The sequence below is a fragment of the Saimiri boliviensis genome, chromosome 16, assembly GCF_048565385.1.
Source record: "Saimiri boliviensis isolate mSaiBol1 chromosome 16, mSaiBol1.pri, whole genome shotgun sequence".
Classification (NCBI taxonomy): domain Eukaryota; kingdom Metazoa; phylum Chordata; class Mammalia; order Primates; family Cebidae; genus Saimiri; species Saimiri boliviensis.
The window spans coordinates 47767518-47785311 of record NC_133464.1 but is presented as its reverse complement, the minus strand read 5'-3'; the positions used below and the strand labels follow the sequence as shown (position 1 = coordinate 47785311).

General features: G+C 35.6%; 1 long non-coding RNA gene across 1 annotated transcript in view; it reads right to left on the bottom strand.

Moving 5' to 3' along the window:
* The window catches only part of LOC141581539 (uncharacterized), a 225234-nt gene extending 219010 nt beyond the window's left edge, over positions 1–6224 (bottom strand). Inside the window, exon 1 of the long non-coding RNA XR_012514237.1 lies at positions 6132–6224. This is a non-coding gene — a long non-coding RNA (uncharacterized LOC141581539). The remainder of the gene's footprint in view (positions 1–6131) is intronic.
* Between the last annotated feature and the right edge of the window lie 11570 nt (positions 6225–17794).

Genomic DNA, 17794 nt, shown 5'->3' with positions numbered 1-17794 from the left:
TAGCACATTTTCATGCTTTCATAACTGAGAATGGGAAGAAAAAGAGGTTTAACTGGACTTAGCATTCCACATGGTTGTGAAGGCCTCAGAATCATGGTAGGAGGCAAAAGGTACTTCTTAACATGGTGGCGGTAAGGGAAAATGAGGATGATGCCAAAGTGGAAACCCTTGATAAAAACCATCAGATCTCAGGAGACTTATTCACTACCATGAGAAAACTGCTCCCATAATTCAAATTATCTCCCACTGGGTCCCTCCCGCAACACATGGGAATTATGGCTAAATTCAAGATGACATTTGAGTGGGGACACACAGCCAAACTATATGTTTCTGCCCTGGCCCCTCCAAATCTCATGTCCTCACATTTCAAAATCAATCATGCCTTCCCTACAGTCACCCAAAGTCTTAACTTATTTCAGTGTTAACCAAAAAGTCCACAGTCCAAAGTCTCATGTGAGACAAGGCAAGTCCCTTCTGCCTATAAGCCTGTAAAATCAAAAGCAAGCTAGTTACTTCCTAGATCCAATGGGGGCACAGGTATTGGGTAAGTACAGCCATTCTAAATGGAATAAATTTGCAGGGTCCGTGCAAGTCTGAAATCCAGATGATTTAAAAGCTCCAAAATGATCTCCTTTGATTCCAGGTCTCACAGCCAGGTCACACTGATGCAAGTGTTGGGTTCCTATGATCTTGGGCAACTCTGCCCCATGGCTTTGCAAGGTACAATCTCGCCCCCAGCAGCCTTTACAGGCTGGTATTGAGTATCTGCAGCTTTTCCAGGGGCATGGTGCAAGCTGTCAGAGAATCTATCATTCTAGGGTCTGGAGGACAGTGGCTCTCTTCCCACAGCTCCAGTAGGTAATACCCCAGTAGGGACTCTCTGTGGGGGCTCTGACCCCACATTTCCCTTCTGCATTGCCCTGCAGTAAACTTCTACTTAGGTATCCAGGCATTTCCACTGGCAGGAGCAAAATGCCAGTAGTCTCTTTGCTAAAACATAACAAGAGTCATCTTTGCTCCATTTCTGAGAAAGTCCCTCAACTCCATCTGAAATTTAGACAAGCATTCCCAAACCCCAATTCTTGACTTCCATGCACTTGCAGGCTCAACACCACATGAAAGCTGCCAAGCCTTGGGGCTTGCACCCTCTGAATCCACAGCCCAAGATTTATATTGACCCCTTTGAGCCACAGCTGGAGCAGCTGGAACACAGGGCACCAAGTTCCTAGGATACACACAGCATGGGGACCTTGGGCCCGGCACATGAAACCTCGAGGCCTGTGAAGGGAGCAGCTGCCATCATGACCTCTGACATGCCCTGGACACATTTGCCCATGGTCTTGGGGATTAACATTAGGCTCCTCCTTACTTATGCAAATTTGTGCAGTCAGCAGCTTGAATTTTTCCTCAGAAAATGAGTTTTTCTTTTCTATCGCATTGTCATGGTGCAAATTTTCCAAACTTTTATGCTCTGCTTCCCTTACAAAACTGAATGCATTTAACAGCACCCAAATCACCTCTTGAATACTTTGATGCTTAGAAATTTCTTCTGCCAGATATCCTGAATCATTTCTCTCAAGTTGAAAGTTCCACAAATCTCTAGGGCAGGAGCAAACTGCCAGTAGTCTCTGCTAAAACGTAAGAAAAGTCATCTTTGCTCCATTTCCGAGAAAGTTCCTCATCTCCATCTGAGACCACCTCAGTCTGGACCTTATTGTCCATATTTTTATCAGGCTTTTGGTCTAAGCCATTCAACAAGTCTCTAGGAAGATTCAAACTTTCCCACATTTTCCTGCCTTCTTTTGAGCCCTTAAAACTGTTCCAATCTATGCCTGTCACCCACTTCCAAAGTTGCCTCCACATTATTGGATATCTTTTCAGCAATGCCCTACTCTACCGTACCAATTCACTGTCTTAGTGAGCTTTCACACTGCTGATAAAGACAAACCTGAGAGTGGGAAGAAAAAGAGGTTTAATTGGACTTACAGTTCCACATGGCTGGCGAAGCCTCAGAATCACAACAGGAGACAAAATATACTTCTTACATGGCAGCAGCAAGAGAAAATGACAAAGATTCAAAAGCAGAAACCCTGATAAAATCATCACATCTTCTGAGACTTATTCACTACCATGAGAATAGTATGTGTAAAACCACCCCATGATTCAAATTTTCTCCCACCAGGTCCCTCCCACAACACATGGGAATTATGGGAGTACAAGTCAAGATGAAATTTGGGTGAGGACACAGAGCCAAACCATATCAGATCATTATAATTTGAGACCTTAAATTTAACACTTCCGTTCATCTTGAGTTAATTTTCATATATGGTGAAAGGTAGGGGTATTATTTCATTTTTGGTATATGGATAGCGAGCTATCCCAGCACCACTTACTGAATAGAAAATTGTTTCCCCATTGCTTATTTTTGTTGACTTTGTGAAAAACCATATGGCTGTAGGTGTGTGACTCTATTCCTGAACTCTCTATTCTGTTCTATTGCTTTATAAGTCTGTATTTGTACCAGTACCATGCTATTTTGGTTAGTGTAGCTTTATAATTTAGTTTCATGTGAGTAATTTGGTGCCTTCAGCTTTGTTCTTTTTGCTTAGGATTGCTTTGGCTATTCAAGCTCTTTTGTGGTTCCACATGAACTTTAAGATCTTTTTTTTTTTTTTTTAATTCCTAGTTCTATGAAAAATGATGTTAGTAGTTTGATAGAAATAACGTTGAATCTATAAATTGCCTTTAGTAGTATGGACATTTTAATGAGACTGATTCTTTTAATTCATAACCAATAGATTGTTTTCCCCATTTATTTATGTCATCTCTAATTTCTTTCAGTGTTTTCTAATTTTTCTTGTAGAGATCTCTTATCTCCTTGTTAGATCTATTTCTCAATATTTTTTAATGGATATTTAAAATGGGGTTGAATTCTTGATAAGGTTCTCACTTTGCATGTTATTGGTGTATAAAAATGCGACTGATTTTTGTACATGGATTTCGTACCTTGAAATTTATCAGTTCCAGAAGCCTTTTAACAGAGTCTTTATGGTTTCCATAATTATTCTAGGTATAGCATTGTATCAACCAGGAAGAGAGATAGTTTGACTTCTTTTCCTATTTGGATTCCTTTTATGCCTGATTGCTCTGGCTAGCACTTCCAATACTGTGTTGAATAGGATTCCTGAGAGTGAACATTCTTGTCTTGTTCCAATTCACAAGGGGAATGTTTATGGTTGCCCATTCAGCAGGATGTTGGCTGTGGGTTTGTCATAGATGGCTCTCATTATTTTAAGGGACATTACTCTGATGCTCGGTTTCTTGAGGGTTTTGGTCAGGAAGAAATGTTGGAAATTTCCCAAAAATGTTTCAGTGTCTATTGTGATGATCAGTTTGTTTTTGCTTTTAATTATTTAAAAGCAATATGTGGTGAATCAGATTTATTAATTTGCATATGTTGAACCAGCCTTGCATCCTAGGAATGAAGCCTACTTGATCATGGTGAATTAACATTTGACTTGCTGTTGTATTGAGTTTGCTAGTACTTTGATGAAGATTTGTTTGTATCTATGTTCATCAGGGACATTGACCAGTAGTTTGTTTTTCATTGTGTCTTTACCATGTTTTGGTATTAGCGTGATGCTGGCTTCACGGAATGGGTTAAGTAAGTGTACTTCTTCCTGGATTTTTGAAATAGTGTCACTAGAATTGGAACCAGCTCTTTTTTGTACATCTGTTAGAATCTGGGCTTGGCACAGTGACACACACCTATAATCCCTAATCCTTGGGAGGCTGAGGCAGGAGAATCACTTGAACCCAGAAGGAAGAGGCTGCAGTGAGCCAAGATTGTGCCCCTGCAATCCAGCCAGAGACAGAGTAAGAGTCTGTCTCAAAGAAAAAAAAAAATTGGCTGTGAATCCATCTGGTCCTTGGCTTTCTTTGGTTGGCACGCACATAATCTAATGTTCCATGATTGTGTGACTGTTTTCCTTTGGAGGAAAATCACTGATTTTCTTTGAAAAAAAATCATTGAATTATATTAAAAAATTACTTTAAATGCTAAGGACATTTTACCAAGCTGCATTATAATATCTTTGGGTTTATGCAATGAAAAAGAAAACAATGTCTTTTTACTTTAAATTGATTTCAAATAGGCAAAAGCATCTTTTTAATTTTTAGGAAAAAAAAATGGTCAAAGTTTATAGCAGGTCTATCATGCACTGGTTACCAAGTTGTGTGAGTTTAGTGAAACAGAACATATTCATACACAAATTACATGAAGTGGATTTACAACAAGTGGAAATACACCCTAGAATCCAGTGTGAACGGGTCTCCTAAGACTCAAGAAAGCCTCCCAGGATACAGGAAGTCTTGACTTCACATGATCCACTTTGCACCACAGCTGAAGAACCCTAAAAGGTGGCCCACACTAAGTTATACAAATCAGGAGTCATATGACATGCTGGGCAATGCTTTGATGGGCATTCTGCTTCCAGGGGAAAGAGGAACAAAGACTGGGCTTTCCTGAACCTTTCCCTCCTAACTCAAGATATTACATTCCATAAGAGTGTCAAAAACAGTCCTGCACTATTTCAGACAGTACTTTCTTACTCAAGATATTATATTCCCAGGGCATTCTATAGTTATTCCTGGAAAAAATAAAACCAGCAAGAAAAGAGGGAACTGCGCCAGTCTAAGACCACCTGTAAAACTGGAAAACTGTCTTGTAATAGTGTATTTTGGGGGTTAGGTTTATAATTAATTTCTTTTTTTCCTTGCTATTAAGATTATTTTAAGGTTTATCTAGTAATCTTAAAGCTTAGATGATCTAGAGATGTTGTTTTCATTTGAGGCTACTGTGTAATTTTTGTTGTCAAAGGCATATGCATTATTTTTCAGGTGTCTAACAAAAATGTATTATCATTTTTGAATCATATTGAAAGAATATAATGTTTACTATAAGAGCCTTGGAAGAATTCTTTTTTAAAATAAATTCAATTCTTTTGTTGCATGAATAGTCATGTACAAAGCCTATACTATAACAAGCTCTAACAAATTCATCTTAGTTAAGGAAACTAGAAAATTTCTGCTCACAGTGTTTTGTGTTAGAGTGAGGAGTAGACAGCATTATCAGACATTTACTTACGGGAACATAATGACTCTTCAGGCTTGCTTAGTAACATAATGGGGAAAACAACACAAGTTTCAAGATCACTGTATTACAGACTAGCTATATGACTTTCTGCAAGGCATTCAACATTCGTGTTCCTACATTATATATGTGAAATGATGGCTTAACTGTACATGAAACTTGATAAATAATCCCTGAATATGATTTTCTTATTTTTATAAAGAATACAAATAAATTAGCGTGCTCTCTTCCTCACTACTTAAGAGGCGAATAAAATTATACAAATTTTATGTAATACTACTGTGTACCAAGCAATGTGCTGAGATTTCACATTTGTTAAAAGTTAAATTCTAAGTCTATTCTAAATTTGCTAAAAAAACCCTGAGTGTGATACTTTTGTTTGAGAAACTTCCATTCCCAAACAACAATGTACACATTTATGGGGTTTCAATAAAGTTTTTTCAATCTGCCATTGGCAAACTAAAGTAAGAACAAAAACAGTAACAAAACAATGTGCGTGCACATAAACATACATTTAAATATGTGGAGTTTTAAGAGCTGTGATTTATAATTTATAGGTTCTTCTTATAATACAGATTATTATAATGGCATAGACTTCTCAGTTATGCTGATATTGAATGGCATATTGTTACTCTTATTTTGAATATTCGCACATAGAAAAATAAAAAGTTGGTAATAAATACATTTTAGTTTTCCTCTACCTTTTCTTCTTCGATTCATTCATTATTACCTTTATTTATTTAGTACCCCTCACAGTTCCACATGCGTGGACAAAGCAGTGAACAACAACAACACAGTTTTCATGAAGCTAACATTCTAATATGATACTTAATTCAAGTAATGCTAGTTCCCGTAATGGATAAATCCAAATTAGATTAAACAAATAAAAGCTTATTTCTTGTTTATGTCACCATAGAATGAACTTAACACCTAGATGGCCAATGAAGAAAGAACATGAAAAACCACAGCAGTCTCTTACCTGCTTCAGTTAGAAAGGGGAAAATCACTTTTTCTTACATCCATCGATGAGAACGAGTTTCAGAGCACCACTTAGGACTACGGGGAAATGTCACTCCTGATTTCACAACTGCTTCCAAGCAAAATTATACTCTGTAGAGAGAAATAAAGACTCATTATCATCAGCTGTTATTGCAACTGTCCCATACTGCAAGGAACAAATACCTCTTTGACTTTTTTTCTCACAGACAGAACATTGTGTCCTCTCCCCAAAGATGACAACTCAAATCTTCTCTAATAACTGTATCCAATTTAAAGTCCAGGTCATGAAGAGTCATCTCCACAAGAGGTCGATGTGGTTCTCTCAAGGTAGCAAACTGTAAGCTAAAATAGATAAATATCTGCCCCTCCAACTCTGAATCTATAGGAGTAGAGCCGGGAAAATTAACCGTGGCTAAAACTAATGCAAGCAGGAACAACACGACACTTGAAAAAAGAACTGGGGCCATGCAACACTTACGCTTCATAACAATGATGCTGTCTGAGTTGCATGGCAGTGCGAAGATGATAGCCCCCCATTTAGGCAAGATATCAGTTCTTATTTTTAGTAGAAACTCCCTCATCCCTTTTCCCCCAAGATTCTTTGCTCTGCTATGCAAACAGAGAATTCTCCTTTGTGCTTTATTCTCCTTAGCAACATCTGAAGTCAAAATAGGAACGTATGACTTTATGAAGTGATGTACACTTTTGTGGTCAGCTTTTAGTCTTTCCAAGTTTATGACTAGAGAGCTATTTTATTAATGCTCAAAAGTCACAGGTTTATTTTTTACTAGGAAAAACAGATAACTAGCATTCTACTTTCCAACATGTTTCCTTAGAGGTATATACTCAGAGAGTATATATTTCAGAGAGTACATACTCAGCCTTGAATGTTGTGTCAGAAATAGTTCCAGGATTTTTCCTTAGTTGAGCCATAAAAGGGCATTCTTTGTCTTCTGGCCACGTAAATTCAGGCTTACAGACATTTTAAACGGTGAGTGAAGCAAGATTTTATTGGGCAAAAAGGGTGGGGGGAGCGGGAAACAGGGACTCTCGCAAGCCCAGAGTCCCTCCACTAGAGGATTCCCACTCAGCAGTTTGAATCCAGGTTCCTCACAGGAAGAGGCGGGGCCAAGCTCCTCCCGGCAGCAAATGGCACGTGAACTTCCGGAGGCTCCACCTAAGTGCGCAGCAGGCTGGTTGGAGTTTCTCTGGGGATGCCCTCCCACCTGTCTATCTCAAAATGATTTTATTTTCTATGCTGCCGACTAAGCCTATGACCTAGCTAAGCTCTACTTAAAAAAAAAAAAAAAAAAAAAAAAAATTCATTATTTTAGGTAATTCTAGGTGTTATAAAATACAAACTGAAATCTCAGCAACTTATATTAACCTTTATTTTTTTTTTTTTTTTGAGATGGAGTTTTGCTCTTGTTGATCAGGCTGAAGTGAAATGGAGCAATCTCGGCTCACTGCAACTTCTGCCCCCCAGGTTCAAGCAATTCTTGATTCTTGTGCCTCAGCCTCCCAAATAGCTGGGATTACAGACATGTGCCACCATGCCCATCTAATTTTTGTATTATTAGTAGAGACAGGTTTCTCCTTGTTGGTCAGGCTGGTCTCAAAATCTCAACCTCAGGTGATCTGCCTGCCTCAGCTTTCCAAAGTGCTGGGATTACAGTCATGAGCCACAGAGCCTGGCCTATGTTCTTATGTTACCATCTACCACAAATGCTCCTTGTCACATGGGCTTCCTCCTATTTTAAAAAGTATCATTCCTTCATAATGTGAATCAGCGAGGCCTCAGAGTCCTCTTCATTAAGTGACAGGTAGGAAAAAATGCCTCTTGGGAGGGTACACATGATTGTTAACTCAGAAGAAACATTACTTATTCTAAAATTTCCTTTGCTACTAGTAATCCTGTGGCTCTACTAAGTTAGAATATGAAATTGGGAATGTAATCACATGCTCACATTCTCTTTCCAAGAAGTGTCTTATTTAATTAGAAAGAACTGTGTGTCTTCAAACAATTAGTTGCTTGATGCACGAGGAAGGAATCAAAAATTAAAACTGGTGACACAATATATCAAGGTATGGTATGTCCTATGAAGCAAAATAAAGCCAGTCAAATGGATAGTAAGTGATAATGAGGTACAAGGACTGTTATTTTATGTCATAGGGTTTTAAGAAACCTGAAGGAATTTCATAAGAAAGTGATCCATTTGGGTACTTGGGGAAATGACTTCCAGACAAGAAATAACAGATATTTCAAAAGCTTTAGGCAAGATGAGACATAATTAGAACTGTGTGGGACAAATAAAGACAATGTGTCAATGAAGTATGAAAAAAGATTGACGTCAGAGAAGTATCTAGGTCTGGATCATGTAGTATCTTGTAAGCCATGTTAATATTCTTGAAATTTGCTATGAGTGAAGTAGGAAGTTATTAGATAATTTTTATGCAAAAAAGTAATATGATCTTTTGAAGAAAGTTACAAAAATTCTATTTCAAGAACCTGTATTTCTTTAATGCAAGTTTCCCATACTGTTAGCATCTTATATAATCATAGTGCACTTATTAAAACTAGGAAATTAACAATGATACAATATTATTAACTAATTCACAGACCTCATTCAAATTTTAACAGCTTCCCCAATATTGTCCTTTTTCTGACCCAGGATCTGTCCAGGATTGTCCATTACAGTTAATTGTCATTCCTCCTTAGCCTGTTTCAATTGTGAATAGTCCTTCAATTTTACTTGTCTTATATGACCTTGACACTCTTGAAAAGTAGTGGTTGATTATTTTGTAGAATATCCCTTGGTATCAATCTATATGATGTTTCCTCAAATTAGACTGACTTTGTGCAATTTTGGCAGGTATAAGAGAAGTGATGTTTTGCTCTTCCCAGGGTATTATGTCAGTAAATAATGTTGACATGTCTCCTTCCTAGAAATATTAGAACATTTTATTGAGATGTATGTGTCAGAATTCTCTACCATATATTTCTGTTTTTTCATTTGTAATTTAGCACTATCTTGAGGGAAGAATTTTTGTCACTATGAAAATATCCTGTTTATTATTTTTGTGCACCAAATTTAACATTCTTTAATTATTCTTGGCTGCAGTAATTCTTAATGTTGTATTTGCCACTAGTGATTGTCTATGGCTACAATTCCTTTTATTTTCATTGTTCTGAATTCTAAAGAATTTTTTTCTTTGCCATTAATTCACTTCCCTTATTATTTATAGCTTTATGTGGTCATGGATATTTATTTTATATTTTATGTTTTACTCCAATAGCAACATGGCTTATTTTATTGCTGAAAATAACCTTCATAATCTTTTAATTCACTCCTTTTTTTTTTTTTTTTTTTTTTTTGCAATTCATTATTTTCTGGCACAACATATTACAGGCTCACCTTACGCTTTCCTGACCACAGTCCCAGAGTTAAGAATTTTTTCAAGAGGTTTGTTTTGTTTTGCTGGGAAATGGTATTTAGAAACCAGTATATAGATGCTAGATGTTCTCACTGCCAGGTTGTGTTTATTTCTTATTCTTTTGTAGTTGGAGTGGGAGTCTATGTTGCCCAGCCTAATCTCAAATTCCTGGGTTCAAGTGATCCTTCACCTCTGTTTCCCACATAGCTGGGATTAGAGGCAGGCACCACCTCACCAGTATCAGGATGTTATTTTTTTAAGACCACTCAGATTTAGAAAATAGACACGCACACACACACACACACACACACACACACACACACACAAATTGTTTCAATTTCTGTAACTATTTTAGGAAAGGAGGATTGGTGTAACTGATGTGCTGTGTATGGAAATAAGAGTGAAATAAGATGAGGTTAAATATTTCTAGGGGCTAGGTAATTTACAGTTTATACTCCCTGACAAGTCTGGATTTTACTGTAAGAGTACTGAGAAGCCATTAAAGGAGCTTAGTTAAGTACAGCATATGATGTGATTCATCATCATAACAAAACATAATTTTAATGTAAAAAGAGGATTAGAGTTCTAACTAATAGATTCTAATATATAGAAATGTGAGATTTTAAATATGAAAAGGGCAAAAACAAAATAAACAAGGAGAAAAAAGTCAGGTAAGGGTAGGAAGGCTGAGGCACACAGTTCTCTCTCTTTTCAAATATTTTACATTAATATTATGTCCAGAACTCATAACCCTTTCTTTCCCACCGCAAGAAGGAAAATAGAAAATACTTAAGGGTAAAGATGGGTGAATCTCCGGAAATAAACGTGTAGGGCTATTATTCTCATTCTGAGTAAAGGCTTCATGACTGACCTTGTATTGGACAAATACTTCAAATGTCTCATCCTAAGTAAAGTAGAAATGACTGTGCTGTAAAGCCTAGCTCAGGAGTGATAGACAGCTTTTAATCAAATTACACACAAAAAACAGCTGGGACAAACCTTATGAATTATGACTCTCCATGTCCCAGCTGAGCTCTCTACTTGAGCTCTAGAAGATGAAAAAGAGAACACATAAGCAATGCACAGACTTCTAAACACAGCTTGGCTGCTCGGAGATAGTCCCATAACTAGACCTCAAAAAGTAAAATTGATTCACATTGTACTTGGGTTCAGTGAAATTATAACTTGGGTTTGGTAAATATATATTGCACAAATAATCTACATACTTATTTTTCAAAAAGAAAACAAGAAAGAAAAGAACTTTCTTAAATTCTGCTAAAAAAAAAAAAAAAAAAAAAAAAGGATTCATTAAGGGACAAAAATCATCCAAGCAGTATAACTTTTCACAACAAATGCAGTTTTCTAAATGAAAAAGAGAAAAAGATTATTAAAAAAAAAAATCAGACACACAATTTTAAGGGGCTTAATGAGTTATAGTATAATATTTCTAAGCTTGATAAATATGAAGAAAAAAACTTTTTAAGAAATATAACAAAAAGGTAATGTTTACACTGCATACCTAATATTTCACTTATTGTTTTCTTTTTTTCATAACATTATTGATGTCCACAATCAAAAGATTACTTGCTGATATAACTGTAAACTTTGCATCTTAGTATAGTTTTGGTTTTTGTGCGTTCTGTATCATTTGTGAGACAGATTGAAATGGAGTCATAGCATATTTTGCTAATTATATTTGCAATTAATTTGTGACATAGCAGATTATTTATTAAAAACATACTAAGTCTTCTAGAAGCTACTTCCCTCTCTTGGTTATTTTTAACTTGATTATTCCCTAGTTGTAATTTTTTTTTTCCTATTGATAAATAATCTTGAAATTTGATGTGTGTTTGTATCAAAAGAACAATCATAAAGGAATGTTCCAATATCGTCTCAACCAGGTACGTTTCCATCTCAGGGTTTTTGTATTTGCTCTTCTGTCTGCTTAGAATTATTTTCCCAAATAGTAAAGTGGCTTACTCACACCTCTCCTTCAAGTCCTTGCTTACATGAATATTCTCAGCAATGCCTTCCCTGACCATCTCACACAAAATTAACCTGCTTCAGAACTGTTCCCTTTATTTATATTTGTTCATTTGTGTTTATTTGTTTATGGATATTTTTCTGTCATATTTTACTGCAAGAAAGCTTCTTGAAGGCAAAGATTTTTATGACTTTTTCCCTTAAATCTACAAATCCTAGAAGAATACCTGATAAATATGAGGTGCCTAAAATGTGAAATGAATAAAAGCTGTTTTGTAAAGTAATAATAATAGTAATGAACAATATCTTGTTTAGAAACATATCCACATATGCTAAAAGTTATTGGGTTATTTATTGCTTTGCAAGGATTTGCTCATTTATAGTTCTGCCTCTTGGGAATTGTCTTAGCTTTTATAACGTAAAGCAACGAGAAAATAATTTTACAACCACTTTTGCTGTAACACATTGATAATAGATGAAATTACTATATGAAATTCTGTTCTAAAAAATATTTTTCTTGAGATATTTGACAGCACTGACCTTTGTCAGTCAGTAGCATACTGCTTCAAACAAATGATGATTATGTTTGACTTATTAAAATGTTTTAGAATCTGTTACTATTTCACTACAAATTTTCTATATCTTATGGAAAACAAAGAAGTTTAAGCTTCAAAAATTATGATTAGCATAATACCCTTCAAATCCAGGTCACTTACATAAGCTTCCGTAAAGTTTAGCAACACTAATTAACTCCAACTTATTTTACATAGCAATCCACAACCCCTTCACATGGAAGAAATAAAAATATGACTCTTTTAAAGGCCAAGAAATGACATTACAGAAAGGTTTTGAGAGTAATAAAAACAACTTGCAACATAATTCTGAGAAAGTTATGGCCTCTAAAAGTGTGTCATAGAAAGTCCTTACTTACTTTCTAGGTCTGATAAGCTTAGAGAGCTGAAGATTCATATGCAACCTATCATCTTTAATTTACCTAAGAATTCTCTCAATTATAAAGTAAACATGGAGTTTAAGTAGTCTGAATGACTGTTTAAAATATTTGTTGCTTACTTTAGGTTCTTACAGCCTAATCTAAAGGATATTTTTACAATAAATAATTGGCATAAATTTAAAAAACATATGTCACCTGGATTTTACGAAAGAGACTAATTGATGAAATAGACTATTATAATCGCAAAGACATCAGCCATAAAGAAAAATAATAATTTACTACCATTATACACCCCAAAGTTCTTATAATTGGCATTTTAAATGGTAATGGTGACATTTCTGCAAATATTCAGCAAGACAAAAACTATTTTGATTTTTAAAAAGAGTAGATAATGTAATTCTATAAATTATGTTGGAAAACTTATAATTACATGCTTTCAAACTAATAAGAGACAGGAATCCATAATGTAATGGGAAAGGTTTTTGGCACTTTATGTGCTATAGCAATTTGATTTTTAATTTTTTTTTACAAGTATGATGGTTGTGCTTTTAGAACTATACTGGATCATTCTCATTCATATTCCTGTGCTCTCCAAGTATTTATAATGTAGTAACCTTACACATATTTTATAAAATAATCCCAAAGTTCTTAAGATTGTCTTTATTTTTAAATGATCATTAATACAATATTTGACTTTTACTCTTTTGGAGAAAAATGAATATAGTCTTTCAAAATGCTCATTACCTTCTTATGACTGAGCACTGCCTACTCAAAACTGTTTTTGATTTCCAAATATAGCATTAAAAATAATTTATGTCAAAGTGTTTTTACATACAATCAGGTTATTAAATATTCATACTCAGAAGGTAACACTTAAAACTCACAACAAGCAAGACTGTCTGAGGTCATTCTTCTTATCTTTTTCTACTTCTTAGTAAATATTTTCTAAACTCTTCACCCCAAGGGAGAGATTTAGAGCATGGTGCAATTCAAATTTGAACTTATGAATTTTACATGGCTATTTAGTCTAGTAGTAACTGTTAATCAAGGACACGACTTTTATATGTCAGTGATGTCAAAGCAGACTCCATAATATTACAGAAGCCATGCTCAAACAACAGCTGGGAGACAAGCAGTAATTGAACATATTTAAAAATCCACCCCATGTACTGAACAGATTTCAGTGTCTGCTGTGTTTAAGGTCCACTGAGTTGTGAAATGGCTGTTTCATTCACACAGATGTTAATATCTCCAGGCTCTTCTCTAGCTTTGTAGCTTCTCATTTACATATCTGCAGTAAGTTTGGTGTTCATGAAGTGAGATACAGCTACTTGTCACTACTCTTTGTGATAATAAAGCATGTTCAAGACAAAATACGAGCAACTGCAATTACAGCTCATTAAAGCTTAAGAAGAAAAATAATAAGGAGCAGAGCAATAGGTGTTCAGTCACTAGTGCTTCATTAGTTCTTTTACTATTTAAATACCTGAAGTTGATGAATATAAATTACTCACAGAAATGTAGTTTTAAAAGTTTTTACTCTCTTTTCTCCTCTGTGTAAACTATCAAATAATGAAACTGATCATTTGATATTATGAAAGTTAAACTGTCTACTGAGAGTGAAATTTTATTTTTTACATGCTTAGCATATTTTTTCAGGTAGATATGTATGCTGAGCAATTCCCAAGCTGTTTAAAAATCATTTGATCAAATAAAATGGAAAATGCACGGATTCTAAATCAGAGGTTAAAGAGACATAGCATAACTAATAATGTCTTACACTCCAAGATAATGTTGCCTATTCTGATGAGGTTGAACATACTCATGCCTAAATGCCAATAATTTCCACACAGCTGGTATCTTTCAATTAAATCTCTTGTCTTGATGCACATAGTCAGTTTCTTACTACAATGACTCTACTTCAGAAAACCAAATACCTCCTGACAACAAAGCTGCTCAATCCTGGGATTCATCAAGATGCACTTTATTATTTTTTCCTCATAGAGACTAACAAATAGTGCTACTTTTGCTTTTGGTTTTGTATAAATATACTCTTTAAGTATATTTTATAGCCCACCTGGTACCCTGATTGGTCTTCATGCTTCCTTGAGAGCATTTTGCCAAAATATTTTATAAACTTAGTTAAAATAGTAATTCTTGCAAAAGTGATTAAAAAGTCCCTTATTTTGATATTGTCATTTAATGTACATTTCCAGATTTGTAAATCGTGCTCAATGAGGATGGTCTTTTATTAAGAGAACATAGTAATATTTGAAGAGAACATAGTAATATTCGCCCTTCCATTGAGAAGTGCATAGAAGATAAAAAATTATAATATTGCAAACATTTTTTCTAAGATGTATCTCATTTTAATTGGTCATCTATGACTCTGACTCTGTGTGTGTATATTCAATATTACATTTGAGAACAGAACAATTATACTTTATTTTTCATAAAATTACCAACTTAAAAAATACTTTTATCCTATTTAATGTTTGTTATTTGTTCAAATGTGATTTTGATGTAGAATTTTTCTTCTCAGTCACTTGCAAGCTGGAGTTCCCTAGCCTGTGACATCTCACCTGGGTCTCACTCAGCCATGCTGGCATGCCCCAGCTTGTCTTTGTTATAGGTTGTACCCACAATCTATATCAGCAGTTTGCAAGCTCTTGTACTGTGCTCAAGAAGAATGAGGATACATGGGATAGTGAAGGGCAAGGAGGGTAGACAATAATTTTACTGAATGATGAAAATGGCTTTCATCAGAGAGGAGACATGGTGAGGAAGGTGGGGAAATTTCACCCTATGTTGCTGGATCTGGGCCTTTTATGGACTCAGAATGGGGAGTGTGTACTGATTGGTTTGTGAATATGCAGAAATGGTTAAAGCAACGATACCACTCAAAGATTAGCAGTGTAGAAAAACAAATTAGGAAAGGGTAGGTATATGTAAAATAGGTAAAGGTTGGGGACCAATCAGAGGAATGCATGTCAAACAGGAAGACAGGTTCTCAATCTGGTCTGAGAATTTAACTTGTAGCTTGGATTTCAGGTTGTAAACTGTCTTTGGCTTAGAGGTGGGGTCTCACTGGGGACCCACTACCTGCCTAGAATTTCTCTGCCTCCTGCCTCTATCAATTTCAAATGCATATAATTAAAATATATGCATATATTTTAAATGCATAAACTTAATGCACATAAAGTACTGTATATGATGCAAATGTACACAAATACATATATTTAAAAGATATGAACACAGGCTTAAATGCACATATTTTAAAAGATGTGACAAGATTTTCCATCTATTGGAATAATGCTAACTTACTTTATATTTAATATTTATGACACTACATTACCAGTTGGTCATGGTAGGTTTCCAGCATTGGTTTACATAAAGGACAACATCGGAATAAAATATATTTTTCACACAATTCAGTATACTATTTTACAAGCTGAATACCTAATTTTCAAGAAAATTTAAAATTCTATTGCTGTTGAATAATAATTATAAATATTATACCATGATTGTCCTGAAAATTACTCATATTGATAGTATAGCTCTCTGTATATAACAGAAACTAAATCCGAAACAGTTTAGTTGGAAAAAGAAAAGCCAGAAATTTAACAACTAAGATAAAGTTAATAATGAGGGACCTCAGGTTATAAAATTTTTGGAAAAATTCAAACTATGCGACCTAATTCTAGTAATCAGACCTGCATTTTGTGACCAAACTCTTCCTTTAAAACCCGTTTTGGTAACTAGGCCTCTAATTTGTCTGAGTTTAAATTATGTTTTATCCAATACCATGACTCAATATTACTTTTAATAATTGCAAAGGATCTTAGCTAAACTGTAACATCTAAGAAAACAATTTCCAAAGTTTGCACTCATTTCAGACACCACCTTCACTTTCAAGGATCCTCAGAAGCATCATCATTTCACAATAGCTAGCTGCAAATTCAGGAGTCTCTTTGACTCTCAGGTTCAATAATTCTCTAGAAAGATTCACAAATCCCAGGAAAGTGTTATGTCTAATGATTACAATTCTATTATAGCAAAAGTATACAAATCAGAATCAGTCCAAGGAAAAGATATGCATAAGGTAAATTCTGGGAGGTAAATTCTGGGAGGTTTCTATTTTTTACTTTTTTTTAGAAATGAAGTCTTGCTAATGCTACCAGAAAGGGGTCCTGATCCAGACCCCAAGAAAGGGTTCTTAGATCTCAAGCAGAAAAAATTCAAGGCAAATCCATAAAGTTAAAGCAAGTTTATAAAGAAAGTTTATTGAGAAAACAAAGGAATAAAAGAATTGCTAATCTCCACAGGCAGAGCAACCCCAAGGACTACTGGTTGCCCATTTTTATGGTTATTACTTGATTTATGCTATACGAGGTGTGATTCATGAGTTTACTGGGAAAGGCATGGACAATTCCAGGAGCTCAGGCTGTTGGCTGTGCCTCTCTTTTTTAGGTCACATAGGGTAACTTCTTGACATTGCCATTGCATTTGTAAACTGTCATGGTGCTAGTGGGAGTGTCTTCTAGCATGCTCATGCATTATAATTAACATATAATGAACAGTGAGGACTGCAAGGTTGATATGACTGGTGGAGGGTTTGAGTTGTAGGGTGAAGTTACACTGTTGTGGGAGCAGGTGGCCTAAGTAATGACTGGTTGGGGAGTGGCGTTGGAAGCACAGTGGAGCCTGAGGGAGTAAGGCTGTCTGTGTGGTGATAGGGGTTAGTAGGGGCTGGGTCTGATGAATGTGGGGAGCAAGAGAGGTGAGGTATGGGCTCAGTAATAGAGCTGATTGTTTGGTGAAGGTTAGGGGTTTGATATGCTTTATAAAGGATTTAGAAAGCTGTATTAGTTATTTTAAATTATACTGGAAAGTTTTGCCTAGTTGAAATTGGGGGTGATAGGTTACTTTGGCATGGATTTAATTTTGAGTGGGGACCACAATGGCAGTATAGGCAGTGTCTGAGACGGAGAGGCACAGCCAACAGTTGTTTTCCAGGGCCGGGTTAGACTGGTTTAGCTGGAACTGAGCTGAGTTGAGGATGTGGTAGAGGTAGCCTGGCAAGGGGAGTGGGTAGGTGTTGGTGAAGAGGGGTAGTAGTAGCAAATAAGCAAAAGGTAAGGATGAAGGCTTCCATATAGTGATGGCAGATACAGCTGGTGGCCCTGGGCCCCATCAGTTTTTAGCAGCTAGGCAGTGGAGCTGTGGAAGTGTAAGCAATTTTTTTTACTTTCAGTTGGGAGAGCACAGTGTTC